This window comes from Panthera leo, chromosome D1 (assembly GCF_018350215.1).
Source record: "Panthera leo isolate Ple1 chromosome D1, P.leo_Ple1_pat1.1, whole genome shotgun sequence".
NCBI lineage: Eukaryota > Metazoa > Chordata > Mammalia > Carnivora > Felidae > Panthera > Panthera leo.
Window position 1 is genome coordinate 17,949,377 of NC_056688.1, and position 16,056 is coordinate 17,965,432.

A 16,056-nucleotide genomic window follows, 5' to 3' on the forward strand; every position below is an offset into this window, starting at 1 on the left:
GGTGAGTGTGGGCAAAGGGGCTGTGGGGACACGGATGAGGGAACGGTGAGTTATGCCTGGATAGTAGGATATGGGGAGCCAGGGAGAGCTTCAGAGATGAAGTGGGGAAATGGCCGGAGTAGGATTCCAGCCCACAAAGTTATTTCCAAAGAGGCAGGATGAATATCTGTATTTATGTATCTTTGTTTATGTCTGGGTATCTGTGTCTCTAGAATGTATAGAAGAAGGGGCCGGGGTAGGGAGGTAAGTGGATGGGGGGGTGGAGTCTGAAAAGGGGCTTCAGCAGCTAGACATGTGTTCCATCCAGTTTCCTCCTCACCTGGTGCTTCTTTATGTGTAAATGCTGGGACGGGGCATCGGAGGGCAGGGCGGGGGGTGGTGGTTGCTTCAGGACCTTGGCTTGGTCAGTGGCTACTCTCACACAGCTGGGAACACACCAGCCCCACGCCAGTCCAGCCTCAGGTGACTTTGTTCCTACAGTCCCTGGTCGCCAGAAGCATCTCCATTCACCTTGGAAGGCTGACCTCTTTCCTCCTGGGTTCCAATCTGGTTCTGCTCCTTAGCTGCTGGGTGACAGGGTGCAAAGCCCCTCCCGCTGTGACAGGGTGATGATGCTTCCCAAGTGGGGTTCTTGAGAGGACTCAGGGGGATGCTGAAGCATGCAAAGCACTCTGGGAGCTCCGTGATTGCTAGATCCCTCCTTGCTCGTCCCCTTCTTGGCTGGCTCTACCCGACAGGTGTTGCCCTCTCCCCTGCTCTTGCCTCAGCCCTCCAACTCCCTCAGCTGAACCCCATGGCGGACAGCAGAGTCTCGGTGTAACGTGAAGGCAATTTCTTTCGCTGCTTCTTTTTAAACAACAAAAATCAAATTGCCTCTCCGTCGTACTTGGCTGCCTCAGCCGAGCGCCTTGCCAACATTTTACATTAAGGGATCTGCGGGGGTCCTCCAGGTTGTGGGCTGTGTGTGTTTTGCCTATTTGGTGCGGCTCCCACTTTGTCTAATTTCCTGGTACAGTGCAGCATGCTAATTTTTTTCTCCTCAGGTATGAGAGGAAAAGGGAAATTGCGGCTCTGGATGAGTCCCTCCTCAGCGGCCTCCTTGCGATGCCCCCAAAGTCGTGCTGTAGCCCAATTAGAAACCTGCTTGGCTTTTAGGAGCCAGAGTGCCTGCCGACGAAGATTCCTATTCTGGGCCCTAATTACCGCTTGATGGAATGAATAAAGACATTGTGTTTTCTGCATTTTACTTACAGAGTTGCTGATGCAGTGAATGTTGGATGAAACGTCTCTTTCCTCCAAAGAGATTAAAAACCAAGCGCCTCAGCGACTGATCCAAGTGGCTGTCTTGGCGACAGATTCCCTCCTGCCCCTGTGTGGCCCTGCAGTTTAAGCTGATCTGAGGTCAGGGAGCGTGGGTCCTAAGAGGGACCTGCACTTGATACTCTTGTGTGCATCAAGGTGGAAGGACCCCTTGGCCGTCTAGTGTGGCTGAGTACAAAGGAGACGAGGACTTATGGAGCGTTTGCTGTGTTGTCCAGGGTTTTCCCATCCATTCTGTCGTTTCCTTCTCACAACGACATTTTGCAAGAGGTTGCCAGCCCCATTGTGAGGGTGAGAAGCTCGGAGTCAGGATCCTGCCTGAGGCCACACACAGCTAGCAGGTGGCAGAATGGTAGTTTGAATTCAGCCTTCTGGTGCTGACTTTATGGTCTTTCCTCACTGGCCCCCGGACGCTTCCTGGCCTGCTTGGTCCAGTCCGCCTTAACCCTGAGGGAACCAACCAATTCTTTTTCTGAAGAGTGGATGGCAAAGCGTGGTGGTTAACGTCCACTGTGTAACAAACCTCCCCCCAATTTAGTGGCTTAATGCAACAAACATGGGGCGCCTGGGAGGCTCAGTGGGTTGAGCGTCCGACTTCAGCTCGGGTCACGATCTCACGGTTCGTGTCGGGCTCTGTGCTGTCAGCTCAGGGCCTGCTTCGGATCCTCTGTCTCCCCAACTCTCTCTGCCCCTCCCTTGCTCATGCCCTCTCTCTCAAAAAATGAACAAACATTAAAAAACAAACAAACATTATTGTTTTTCACAGCTCTGTGTTAGCACAGTTGTTCTTTTGGTGTGGACTGACTTGACTAAGGCAGGGTCTGGGATGGCCTCACTCGGTCTCTGCTGGGGCAAACACCATAGAGTCTCCCCCTTTCCCAAAAGGCTATTCTAGGCCTCTGTTTCCATATATATTATAGGTGGATGTAAACAGAGACATAGGTACAGATATCCATCCTTCCTCTTTGCCCGTAACTGTCAGCGTGAACCCTATATTTACTCGTTCATGTGGCAGTAGAAGGTTCCTCGGAGCAGAAGAGGGAAATCCTAATGGACAACCACTTTTAGAGCTTCTGTTATTTTATGTCAGCTCATATCTGGTTGGCCAAAGGAGGTCACATGTCCATGCTCAGATTCAGGAGGTGGAGAAGAGACGCCTCTTAACTGGAAGGGCTAGGGAGCCCCATGACAAAGGGCATACGTCCAGCGGTGGGAAAGCTGTGAGCATTTTGCGATCTCCCATAAAGGGTAATGTTCTTCAGAAGGCTGTTTCTCGATTCCTGGTCCTGTAAACTAAGGGCTTGGAGAGGGGGGCCTTATGGACCCTCTGTATCTGGACAGGATGTCACCAAGGCTGTGCCAGACAGATGTTTCTTTTCTTTTTGTAACGTGCAGAGAATGAGAAAACAGCACCTCCCTTTGGTAGTTTTTCCACAGCCTCATAACTGGCCATTATCTTCCATTATTTTTTTCTTTCTCTGGACCAGACGCTTGAGAGTCCATGTTTGGACTTGGTGGTAGGGCCCGTTCCTGCTCCGTGGCTTGTGGCTGCAGGCATGATGGAGGGGACAGCTCGGTGCTCCATGCCTCATCCTTTTTCTGGGGCTCACGCCTGCTCTCATTTCTCCGTCTGAATTTTACATATTTCCACCCCCATGATCTGGGAGATGCAGACCGGAGAGTTTTAGGCTCATCGAGGGAGGGAGAGGTTCAGAGGAATCAGTGTAGTGATTGAGTCTCTATCTATCTTGCCAGCTCCATCTCAGATCCTGTATTCCTGGCCCACCAGCTCTCTCCTCCAAGGCCTCCAAGGCCATAGTGACCTGTTTTGTGAGTAGAAACTGCTCTCATCAGAGATTTGTGGCACCAGTTCCAAGGCAGCCTGCCTTCGGCACTTTTGGGGCGTGGGCTTCATTTCAGGGTTGCTTCTGAAGCTCTCCTTCCAATAGGGAGAGAACAGGGCAGTAGGAGGTATAAGCACCTTGGGCCTTTCCCAAGCTGCATCTTCTTGGGATCTGTCACTCTGAGAGCAAGTCAAACACAGCAAGGCCCCGAAGGCCTGTGACCCAGAGGTGAAAGGCTTTGGGGCTGCTTGAAACTGTTGTCTGGTTTTTGGTTTTATCCTTTCTGGCCTTGGCTTGAGCACCTAGCACAGGGCCCAGGAGAAAAGCTCCAGAAGGGAACTGGAATTCACCCCTTGACCCCTGTGCAGGTGGCTGAAGCCCTCTGGCAGAAGGTTCTGGGGAGGACGGTGTTGGCAGCTCCCATTTAGATGGAAATGTAACTGGTGGAAGGGGGGGCCGGGAGGTGAGGCCCTCAGTGTGGGGACCCTGAGGCTATCTCACCAAAGGCTACACTGTTTGCTCTCAGAGGAGGCTGCCCCTCTCTGCGGGGGGGGGGGGGGGGGGGGGGGGGGGGGGGGGGGGGAGGCACCCAGCCCCTGGCCCCAGGCTGACTCCTTAGGCACCTGTACTGTCAGACTTTATGGGTTGCTCAGAGCCTAGAGAGTTTTGAAAAGGTGTTATGAGGGTGGGGTTTTTTTTTTCCCCTTTGTCTTTAAAAAAAAAAAAAAAAAGATAAAGTGTTTTCCTGCAAATGAAATGTCAGATCAGCTTTGTTGGCCCAAATGGCAGCCTTCCAGAAGCAGTGCCTCAGGCTAACCCCGGGAAGGTGGGGTTCCCACTCTCGGGGCCTCCCCACAAGGCCTGCCTGGTTCTTGTCTGTTCCTTCAAGAGGGCTGAGGAGGGACGTGGGTCTTCACTTTGCTCCTCCACTCGGGGCTGTGTGGGGATCCCCTTCGGGAACGTTTTGTATTATGTATTAAAAGTGAAATCGGGGGAGGGGTAAATCTGTTGCTTGCTTCACACACCCAGAGAGGTCGGGGACCTGGAAAAATAAAAAAAAGATCGAGGACTCACGAGAACTCACCTGCTCCCTCATTTTGGGCCAGAAGGGCCTCGGGCAAGTGACCCGATTCGAATCACACAGAACATCCGTGGCATTTTGTTTAAAGATCAGATCCCCATGTTCAAGGGGGAGGGAGGCCATAGCGAGGAGGGGAGGTTTTTTCTCCTTTGCTGGCGATTTGCAAGCAGCTTGTTTCTTAATTGATTGTGTGTGTGGTGGTGCCTTGTTGCTGTTGTTGCTGTTGTTGGAATCACTCCCAGAAGTAAAGGGGCTGAGATGAGCAAAATAAATAAGGGATAAACAGGCCCATCGCGTGGGGGAAGCGGAAAGTAAAAAGCCACTGAGAGTTTGGGGTAAAACTGACTCAAAGCTGAATGGGGCACAACTGAAGCTGGCCCGGATGTGTTCTTCATCCAGAGTTAATGAGACGGAAAAATAGCAGCATAAATGATGCAAACCTAGGGCGCATTTCCATATTTTGTTTTCTGCTACCGTGGGGCTAAGGGGTTGGTGTTTTCTTTAAACGTGGAGCCCCGGGCTTGGGGTGGGCCCCGACTTTTGCAGGCCCCTGCGGGCCCAGAGGACTGAAGTGGAACTCTAGCCTTCTGGGCCATGGATCCTCGCCTTTGATTTTGCCTGGGTCCCTGCCACCCAGCTCAGGCACCCACCAGGTACCCTGGGGCCGGCTTCTGTCTGCTCTCATCCTTCTCTTTCATCCGGGCATCTCCTTAAATTTCCAGCTTGCACCACTTATGGTATTGATCCCAGAGCTCCTGAGGGCCAGCTCCATGCAGATTGGCCCCTCCTCTTCGGGTGTTACCTTTGACAGGCCTTGGACCCCCCACTTCTGGTTTCTCTGTAATGATGAGGGTGTAGGAAACATCCTTTTGCGATTCTCAACTGGTAAGCATTTTTGCTTCCTGGGGCCAGTCTCCATTTAGTGGATAAAATAGAACTCTGTAGGAATTGATTACCACCCTGCTGACTTCTCACAGGCCGGCAGCCCCATTCAGAGACTGCTAGGCCCTTTCTGGGATTGGGTGAATGGCCCTAATGGGGACTGCCTGAAGAGGAAGGAAGGGACCGGCTTGGCATCACAGCCCTTTGGGGCGGGCATTGATAGCCCATTTTGAAGATGAGAAAATAACGGCCCAGAGAAGTGAAGGAGCACACGCCAGTCTTTTTTTTTTTTTTAATGTTTATTTATTTTTGAGAGAGAGAGCACGAGCAGGGGAGGGGCAGAGGGAGAGAGAGAGAGAGAGAGAGAGAGAGAGAGAATCCCAAGCAGGCTCCGCACTGTCAGCACAGAGCCCAAGATGGGGCTCGATCCCACGATCCATGAGATCCTGACCTGAACTGAAACCGAGAGTCAGATGCTCAACTGACTGAGCCACCGAGGCACCCCCTTACTGTGTTTTCATTAGTATTTCGTTAATACTAGAAACATGTCCACTGTGTTCAGTGCTAGCTCTGATAAGAGAGGTTGAAGGCAGAAGAGAAGGAGGAAGAAGGCTGAGGAATGATTTTTGACTGGGGACTCTCCAGAGCTGAGATCACAAATTGGGGGCAGGGGGGTTGGGTCCCATGGGCAGACGTGCTTTGTCCAGAAATGCTGTTCCTTTGAAATGACTTTGAACATCTTTGGGCAGGGAGGCACTTTCCAGTGAGGCCACAGGCCCACCTTTTCCCACTGCCACCTGCCTGCCCAGGTCACACTTAACTTTATTGGCTTGGCTGGCTCAAGAGAGTGATTCTACACATCTCTCCCCAATTCCGCGTTCAGTAACATCAGGTTGGTAGCTTGAAATTGGCCATTTTGGGCCTACTCACAGCATAGATATCAGCAAACACTACACATCAGAGCTTCTTATTTATTTGAGTTAGTTTATCACTTGAAAGCTGGTGTACCTGCACCCCACTATGGATGGGCTTTCATCACTTGCTCTAAAAACCTCTCCCAATTTGTTCTAGCATGTTCACCTAAGTAGTTTATTTAATTCGGTCTCATTTTCTTCTCTCAAAAACTCTGCATGGGGGATGTCATTGATCCTATCTTGAAGACAAAGAAATGCATGTAGGGTAGGGCCAGAGCTGGGATTCAAAGATAAGTCCTTTGCCCCCTTGCCGGCTTAGCTCCTTAGTTCTCAACTGGGGGCAGTTGTGCCCGTCAGGGACATTTGGCGATGTCTGAAGACATTTTCGGTTTTCACAGGTGGGGGTGGCACTCTTGGCATAAGTAGACGGAGCCCAGGGGTGCTGCCGCCCCTGCTACAGTGCACAGGGCAGCCTCCGCAGGAGTCATCCAGCCCCACGTGTCAGTGGGGTCAAGGTCAAGGCGCCCTGGCATAGCTGATGGTGCCCCATCGAATATTTCCCTTCTTTTCCTGTCTCAGGGAGAGAGGAACTAAATGAAGATAACTTTCATTTTGGCCGGGAAGGGGGAGCACTGTCTGGGAAGAGCTGATGGTCCAGCCAAGGCAGATTTCAGAATGGGGCTGGTTCAGCCCTGACTGGTGTAGGCGCAGACCAGGGAGTCCAAATAAGCTCATAGTCACCACCAAGCAGTGGGAGCTGTGCCCTGAATGGAGAGACATGGGAGGATTTCACAAGAAAAAGAAGTAGGGGGAAGGTGATAATAAGCAGAAAGAGTTCCTGTCCTAAGAAGGACAGCCAGCCAGCTGGATTCTGTGAGCCCTAAAATCTGAGCTGGAGAAAAACGTAGTCACAATTCAAATGAGAGGTTTAGAGGGGCCACATTGGTGGTCCCCAAATCTGCCTCATTGTCAGAATAGGCCAGGGAATGTTAATAAGGAAAAAAAGGGGCGCCTGAGTGGCTCATTCCGTTAAGCGTCCGACTTCAGCTCAGGTCATGATCTCATGGTCCATGAGTTCGAGCCCCGTGTCGGGCTCTGTGCTGATAGCTCAGAGCCTGGAGCCTGCTTCTGATTCTGTGTCTCCCTCTGTCTCGGCCCCTCCCCCACTCATGCTCTGTCTCCCTGTCTCTCTCAAAAATAAATGTTAAAAAAAATTCATAAGGAAAGAAAAATTTTTTAAGTTTATTTATTTATTTTGAAAGAGAGCGTGCACACACACACACGTGGGGGAGGGGCAGAAGAGCGGGGAGAGAATCCCAAGCCGGTTCCGCACTGTCAGCACAGAGCCAGATGCGGGATTTGAACCCATGAACTGTGAGATCATGACCTGAACTGAGGTCAAGAGCTAGATTCTTAACCTACTGAGCCACCCAGGTGTGCCATTGTAAGGAAAAAAATTTTACATGGCCAGCCCCCACCCCAGGCTTAACTGGAAATACCAAGAGCGAGGCCCAGAACTCATGAGTTTTCAAAAATTTCCAAAGTGATCGTGATGATCCACCGGGTTGGAGGTCCCCTGGGATAGATGGATGTGAGGGCCACTCAACATCCAAATGAGTATTTGAGGGAGGCTAGGAATCAGTAGTCATTCATGCACCAAATGTTTGAAGACTCGCCCCAGGCAAGGCTCTGGGCTTGCTGCAGGAGGGCACATAAGCCGCCTGTCCTCTAGGTGAGCACAGGATAGTGTTAGGCACGGGTGACAGTCGCTCTGAGCCTTGTTTTTCTCACCCGTTGGACAGGACAGGTACTACTTAGAGCATAGGGTCTCCATGAAGTTGACTTCAAAGAACAATGTGAAAACCATCAGCAAGTTCCTAGCTGAGCCTCTGGGCCGTCGTGGTGTGTCCAGACTGTTCCAGGCGCTGAAGGATATTGAAGTGAGGGAGACCTGGTCTCGATCACCAGAGAGCTTAGAGTGTGGTAGGGAGGTGGGTGTGTAAGTCCCCAGCTGTCACGTACAGAACACCAGGCCACACTGTACACAGAGTAACACATGCCCTGCTTCCCGTGGGTCTGGGGCAAGAGCGTACAAGGCCAGGGAAAGCCGCTTAGAGAGAATTCCCAAGGAAGTTGCCGGATTTTGCAGGATGAATAAAGTTCTTTAGACAAGTAAGGTGCAGAGGGCTTGTAGACAGCCAGCGCGGAACGTGCAAAGGGGCAGGGGTTTAAACAAGCTGTGTCCCGGGGCCTCTGGATCTCACCTTCCAGAGTCTCTAGGCCCTTCATTGTTGCCCTCTTGTTCCCTCTTTCTTCCGTCTTTTCCTCCTGGGGAGTGGCACATATCAGGTGCAGACACTTGAAAAAGTTCATCTGCTCGGTGCTTGATTTATCGTTCAAACCTTCGGTAACCGATTTCCAGTCTCCTAAAATATTAAATACATCCATATATTGAATATCACATTTTGATATGTTTTCACGCCTCATTTGCCACCGAAGTCAAGGACAGACTCACATTTTTCATGGCATGGGGCCCAGATTTGTCCTCGTACAGTATTTTATTATATCCCCTTCCCCACCCCTCTGGTGCAGACCCACATTCCTCGGTGTCTCACTTGAACAGCCACCCTGACAGCCACTTGGCATGGACCTGTGAAGGCCCAGGGCAGGGAGGCCACATATATCATCTCCAGGAAAGGTTATTTACATAGCACTGTAAACATTTGCAGAAGGGCAAGGTCTCTGCCAAGCATCTCCAGATCCCACATCAGACGGTGGCCAAGCCAGTGGCAGAGGGTGAGGGGAAGAGGCTGTATGGTCGTTCTTTCCATCCTTGAGCTCGGGGACTAAGAGTGAGTGTGCAGAAGGAACAGGGAGGATGAGGACGTACCATGAGGGAGTGTGTGCTGTGGAGGGGTGTCCGGGCACTTGCCAGGGGCTGCGGGCAGGGAACTGCCAGCATCTGTGCGGTGGGTAAGCGAGAGGGGCATGTGGAGAGTGATTCCCAGGATAACGGGGTGGTGACGCCATTCAGAGAGAGAATTTAGGAGGAATAATCATTTGGGAGCAGAAAGGGGGTTGGCTAGTTCAGCTTGGGCATGTTGAGTTCGGGGTGCCACAGGGAAGCATCCAGCAAGCGGCTAATTGATGGGATCTGGCATTTACGAGAGGGATGTGGGCTCGAGACACAGATTTGAGCTTCATTTGGGTAGAGACGCGGCCAACGCCATGGGCTCAGATGAAGTCACTTACAGTCATGTAAGGGGTGAGAGGAGCTGGTGACTGAGGAAAGAGCTGGGGAACACGAGAAATTATGGCACAAGCTAAGGAAGAAAAGCCACCTGAGGAGTGACCAGAGAGGACAAACAAAAGCCAAGTGAGACCGCAGGAACCCAGGGAGGCAGTTTCCAGGAAGGAGGTGGGAGGAGGTAACAGGGGCTACCAAGAGACAATAAGATGGGACTGACAGCATCTGTCGGGCAGTGAGGAGGTCAGTGAGGGGACTCTAGGCTGGGGGCGGGGGGCGTTCTCAGTTGAGTGGTGGGAGCAGAAGCTAAGAGCAGAGGCAGTTGTGTGACGTTTATGAGCAAGGAAGTGTCAAGGTCAGTGTGGCATTTCAGAAGATGTTTCTGGAGCTGGCGTGCATGATCGGAGAGAAGAGAGGCAGCGACGAGGCTGCTTCAGGCATCCCGGGTCCTGGCCTGGAATGTGGCAGTGGGCTTAGAAGAGAGGAGACAGATGGGCGGCAGCTTGTGTGGAAGACTTGATAGTGCTCAGAATCGCTAGGCTGAGTGGGGCGCTTTTATGGTGGCTCTCGGGCCGGCCCCGCTGGTCACACTCTGCTGGGGGCTTTGCAGACTCTGCTGTATCATGAGTGTGTGTGTGTGTGTGTGTGTGTGTGTGTGTGTGTGTGCGCGCAGAGGGGCGGGGGGGGGGGAGGGATGGTTTCAGGGCTGAACGCTGTTGTCATTGGCACACATAGTCGCTGCCCAACCCCTACCGAGAGGGTGACCTTGGCCGCGCTCCTAACCCCTCTGAAGCTTTTCCTCATTGTGGGGAAAACAGTGATGCTCACCTCCCAAGTTGTGAGGCTCCAACGGCTGGTATTTTCAAAGCGCCGCATGGGTTGTGATGACTTGTGTGGGTTTTTAACTATCATCAGGACCTGCGTCTTTGGGAGGCCCAGGACGGTACCTGCCGGAGCTGATCCTGCTCTCCTGCCCTGCTTCTCTGCTCGCTGGGCCCCGAGCACCCCCCAGTCGCACCCTTTTGGAAGCGCCGTCGCGTGCTGACCTTGGATGCTTCCCCCTCAAGGTGGACAGGCCTGGCTGGATGGCAGCCTGTGGACAAAAAAGTGACCTAGCAGCAGAAGCCTTTTCTTCTCTTCCCTCTTCCATTCAGGGCTGGTCGGCAACCCACTAGCAGGGAGCTTATTGAATCTGATTTGCTGAAGTACAATAGCAAATTGATTTTGTAGCCACCAGCGCCTGTAACAAATTCCGACTGAAGTTTGGATAGCACCATTGTGGGGTAATGACATTTTAATTGCGTGTCATATTTAGTCTGGCTATGTTTTGGAGGCCTGGGGCAGAGGCCCAGCCCCAGCCTCTCCCTCCCCCGCAAGCCCAGTCTGTGTGTCCCCTATCAGAGGTGTTAACCCCCCTTGCCCAGCTGCCTCCTGCCTGGGAGGCTGGGCAGTTGGGGGTGACGCTGGAGACCGCTCTGGGCTCAGATTTCCCCCCCTTTCTCGCTCGTCCTTTGTTCTTCCCTCTCTGCTGCTGCTTTCTCTCCCTCTTTGTACTGTTTTCCAGACCTGCCTCCTGCCACTTTGTCCTCCTATTGCCTTTTCCTCTTCCACACTCAGTTTTTCTACCCCTTCTTTTTCTGATCTTCCCTCTAACCTGCTGTGTGATCTTGGGCATGTCACTTACCCTCTCTGAGCCACAGTCCTCTCATTTATGAAACCAGGCGGTTAGGCTCGTTGGCCTCTGTGATCCTTTGGTGTGGATTCGATTCCTCCACGTCCCTCTCTCCCTCCCCCGTGCCTTTTGCTCCCTCTTTGGATTTCTCCCCCTCGCTTCTTGGCTTCAGTTGTGCTTTTTATGACCAGCCTGCATTTGGGCCAGGCACGGAGCAGGACCTTCCGCTCTCCATGGTACGGGCCTAGGCTGCCTTTTATGGCCTCTGAGCCATCCACAGGAGACGGATTTAGGAGACAGCCGACTGCTCCCCTCCCCCAGAACAGCCGAGTAATTGAAGAAAACATGAATGTTAATGATGCATTTAGCATTTGGAAGTTAGAGGGGTGATTAATATGTTGTAAGTTGTATATTAACACCTTCACTGTGGCATAATGAAGACAAAATATACACTCTGAGATGAGATTGTTTATTCTCTTGTGCAGCACTCCTGGATCCCGGCCCCTTAAGCCTGAGAAAACACCGTGTTGCTGTGTGTGTGCAGGAGGGAGTGGGTGGGAGGGACAGCTTTCTGGCATCATGGGTCCTGCTAGTGAGCTGTCCCTCCCACCTGTCTCTCACCTGGCCCAGGAGCTGGGAGCGGAGGGCGGGGGACCCTGGCAGGTGGAGAGCTGGGGTCAGCGGGGGACCAGACGGTGGAGAACGCTGTTCTCCAGAAGGAGCGTGCCCGCAAGACGATGTGGCATGTTCTTCGTGGCTCGTGGAGCAGACTCTAGGCGTTGGAAGGAGCAAACGGGGTGCATCTTCAGACAGCCCCACTTCAGAGAGGGTGAAGTGAGGAAAAACAGGGAGATAGGAACCCCCTGGGGCGTCTTGAACTTCAGGGACTTTGGGGATTCACCCCCCTGCTCTGGGGAGGTCTCCCCTCCTGGATGGGAGGTCCTTGCTAAGTCATAGGCTGGCCCACATGAAACATGTTGATGGGACACTCTGACTACATTCTTTTTCCCTGTTGGTGCCTTGGTCAGGCCTTTTAGACTAGAGCCAGGGGCGCCTGGGTGGCTCAGTTGGTTGGGCGCCTGCCTCTTGGTTTCAGTTCAGGTCATGATCTCATGGTTCGTGAGTTCAAGCCCCGCGTCGGGCTCCGTGCTGACCGTGTGGAGCCTCCTTGGGATTCTCTCTCTCCCCCCCCCTCTGTTCCTCCCCCACTTGTGTGCTCTCTCGCTCTCAAAATAAATAAATAAACTTAAAAAAAAAAAAAAAAGACTAGAGCCAGAGTCGGAGAATGTCAGAGCAGGGAGTCTTGAAAGAGCCTGCCATAGTTGATCGTTGGAAGTGGGGCACAGCTTGAGGCAGAACCAGGGATGCCAGACCGGAGCGCTAAGGCTGGGGACGGGTCCCTCCCCGCCCCCCCCACCCCACCCCCCGACGGCGTCGGTCCTTTGGCTGCGTGGACCTGTGGATGGCTCAGTTGTGCAGGGTAGCCAGGGAGGAATTCACGTGTGACCGTCCCCTGCAAGTTCCAAAGTACAGAACAGTAGATAGTATGGGCACAGTGGGCACAGATTTGAATCTCAGCGCTGCCGCCTACGGGCTGCACGGCCATGAGAAAGTCATTGCTTTATCCAACGAGGCACTAATACTTAAGATGTCGTGCCACTACGAGGACCGCCTGTATCCCCAAACAGACCTACTCCACCGTGATCGGAAGTGGTGTGTGCGTGCGCGAGGGGGTGTGTGAAATACCAAGCACGGTTTCTGCCACCCAAAGGAGGCACTCCAAAACGGAGGCTACCAGTGGTGCATTGTAATTCTTGTAATTCTTGTACTCTTGTCATCATCGTCTGCTTGCGTGGCTGCAGCCTGCCCACCCACCTCCCGCCCGCCCTTCAGGATTGAACTGATCACCTCCTCTGGGGCTGCTGCCTTACTGCCCCCCACCCGCATCTGGATGTCCCCCCTCGTGTGTGTGTGTGTGTGTGTGTGTGTGTGTGTGTGTGTGTGTGTGTGTGTTACAAGCATTTATCCCTCTGCATTGTCGCCGGACTGTGCTTGCCTCTCTTCCCCACCTGACAGGGAGCTCAGTGAGGGCAGAGACCGGGCCTCACCCTCTCTGGCATCCTCGGTACCAGCCTTTGGTAAATGTTCAGGCAAAAGAATGACTGATCTAACTGCAGGCCTGGTGAGCACAGCGTGGAACGGAGCCAGCGGGCCTGAACGTACCAGCTTCTCATTTTTCAAGATTAATCATCAGTTTTTTCATGCTTGGCGGGGAACGCTGTGCTTTTGGGGCTCAGGGTCCCCTCGTAGGGACGGGGAGCCTGAGACCCAGCTTACCTCTTTACAAGGCCAGTGGTACCTTCGGTCCTGCTGCTTCCACAAAACCATCCCGGCTAATTCCATCTTTTCTGCTCATTCTTCTTTTGACTTCCTTGTCATCTTACCTTGTCCACCGCTCACTTTGCTTACATAGCCTATTTCCTGCAGGCTCTTTGGGGATATACCTTATCTCTATCCCTGTTGGACACCTCTCGCCACTTTGAACTTTCAGGGTATGTCTGTAATAGACTCTACTATTAATATCGTCTAAATGGTGTTTCATTGAATAAATGAATGAATGAATGAATGAATGATTCCTTCCTATATTTCTAGTACAGGAACCTATCAACCTGTTATCTCATTTTTTGTTATGCTAATTTTCTTACTCCTCCAGGGTTCTAAGCTCTCAGAAAGCGAGGATCTTTTGAAATACTTCTGTGTCCTCAGAGTACTGGACAAATAGTGTTTGTGTTTTGTTTTGTTTTCTTATTTTTTTTTTTTTTTAATTTTTGAGAAAGAGAGAGTGAGAACAGAGGAGGGGCAGAGAGAGGGGGAGAATCCCAAGCTGGCTCTGAGTTGTTAGCACAGAGCCCAACATGGGGCTTAAACTCACGAACCATGAGATCATGACCTGAGCCAAAATCAAGAGTCAGATGCTTAACTGACTGAGTCACCCAGGCTCCCTTGGGCAAATAATGTTTAATGGGTAATTAGTTACTCATTGATTTCTTCAAATTCTCTATCCTATTAAGACTTTTGAAGAAAAAAAAAAACAAAACCTTATTAGCCTTGCTAAGGGGTAACAGCATTCGGAAGAATTGACTGAGCCTGAGTCCCAGCGATGAAACATATGGCATGTAGGATTCAACATGATGGGTAGAAATCCTAAGAGTTTTTCTGATCATGCCCTGATAGGTACCGATTACATTAATGAAGGCAAAAGATTTCAGTTGAAGGGAATTATTAGACTTGACAATAGAAGTTGTAAATGTATCCCTCATTAACAGCTTGGTTAATTGAGCTGCCTCCTGGTGGCTAGTGACCGGCACTGGGGCTTTCTCTGTGACATCTGTGGAAGGAAGAGGGGACCTCTGCTTGCTCTGCTCCAGGCTGAGACCACGCCATGGCTCTGAGCTGCCGTCACGGGTGGAGTCCTGGGCTAGGGGCTCTTGTGGGCATGGGGTAGGGGGCATAGGGCAAGGGAAATGACCTCTGAGTCCAGGGAGGCGAGCGGGGCCGTGATCACGTGATGTGAACCTGAGCGTGCGTGAAAAAAACACTCCAAACAGTCACGCGCCTAGGAAGCGTAGAGCTCTGTGTGTGGGTGGTGGGGATTCTGGGCTAGACAGTCATTTGAGCCGGAAGGGCCGGCCTCTGCCGGGTCATCTTGGGGTGTGAGGATAATGGGAATGATCACCACTATCTGTATGTAGTCGTGGGTGAGAGAGCAGGGGTTCTGGAGGCTGGAGAGACCTCCGCTTGCAGCTGAGGCCAGCCACTTCCCAGCTGACTGACCTCGTGTGAGCCACTTAGACCCTTTGTTTCTTCATCTCTTGTGTGGGGTATTCTAGTAACTACCGGCACACCCGTTTTATCGTGCTTCGCTTCACTGCACTTTGCGGATACTGTGCTTTTTACAAGTTGAAGGTCTGTGGCAGCCCTGCCTTGAGCAGGTCTGTTGGTGCCGTTTTTTTCCAACAGCGTTTGCCCACTTTGTGTCTCCATGTCTCATTTTGGTGACTCTGACAATATTTCGAATTTTTCATGATTACTGTGTTTTATTTATGACGATCTGTGTGATCAATGATTACAACTCACTGAAAGCTCAGATGATGGTTAACATTGTTTTAGCAATAAAGTATTTTTTGTTACCATTTTATTTTTTTTTTATTTGAGAGAGAGAAAGAGTGAGCAGGGGAGAGGGGCAGAGGAAGAGAGTGTGGAGTCCCACATGGGGCTCAATCCCACGACCCTGGGATCATGACCTGAACTGAAATCAAGAGCCGGATGCTTAGCCGACTGAGCCACCCAGGTGCCACTAAAGTATCTGTTTTCATGTTTATTTATTTTTAAGAAAGAGAGACACAGAGTGCGAGGAGGGGAGGGGGAGAGAGAGAGGGAGACACAGAATCTGAAGGAGGCTCCAGGCTGTGAGCTGTCAGCACAGAGTCTGATGTGGGGCTTGAACCCACAAATGATGAGATCATGAGCTAAAGTTGGATGCTTAAACAACCGAGTCACCCAGGCGCCTCTAAAGTATTTTTTAACTTAGGGACATACGTTGTTTTTTAGACATATTGCTATTGGACACTTAGTAGACTATAGTATAGTGTAAATATGACTTCTGTAGGGACTGGGAAACCAAAAAGTTCATTTGACTTGCTTTATTGTGATCCTTGATTTACTGAGCTGGTCTGGAATGATCCTTGATTTACTGGTCTGGAACTGAACCTACACCGTCTCTGAGGCATGCCTGTATTTCTCTGCATCTTGTAGAAGGAGACGTGGCTCCCCAGCTGGGACTAGAACCCGGGTCTTGTTAATTCATGTCTTACACTTTTCCACATGCTACAGCCAAGGGAAAGGGGACCGTGTCTGTTTAATTAGCTAATGTTGGTAAGAGCTTTGGAGATACACAGCTCTCGATAAGAGCTAATCCTCTTAATTCTGCATAGGGCTAAAGTGTGAATGGAATGTACGAGGCAAATAGCACTGAGGGAGTTGGCCAGGAGTGCAGGGCAGTCCAGAAAGAGAGGGAGGGAGAATGCGTTTGTGCC

At 51.5% G+C, this 16,056-nt stretch overlaps 1 protein-coding gene across 1 annotated transcript in view; it reads left to right on the forward strand.

Annotated features, from left to right (window-relative positions):
- Nucleotides 1-3,129: 3,129 nt before the first annotated feature.
- GRIK4 (glutamate ionotropic receptor kainate type subunit 4) overlaps nucleotides 3,130-16,056 on the forward strand; it is a 351,626-nt gene continuing 338,699 nt past the window's right edge. Inside the window, exon 1 of the mRNA XM_042904208.1 lies at nucleotides 3,130-3,150. The gene's annotated coding sequence lies outside the window, so the exon portion shown is untranslated. The remainder of the gene's footprint in view (nucleotides 3,151-16,056) is intronic.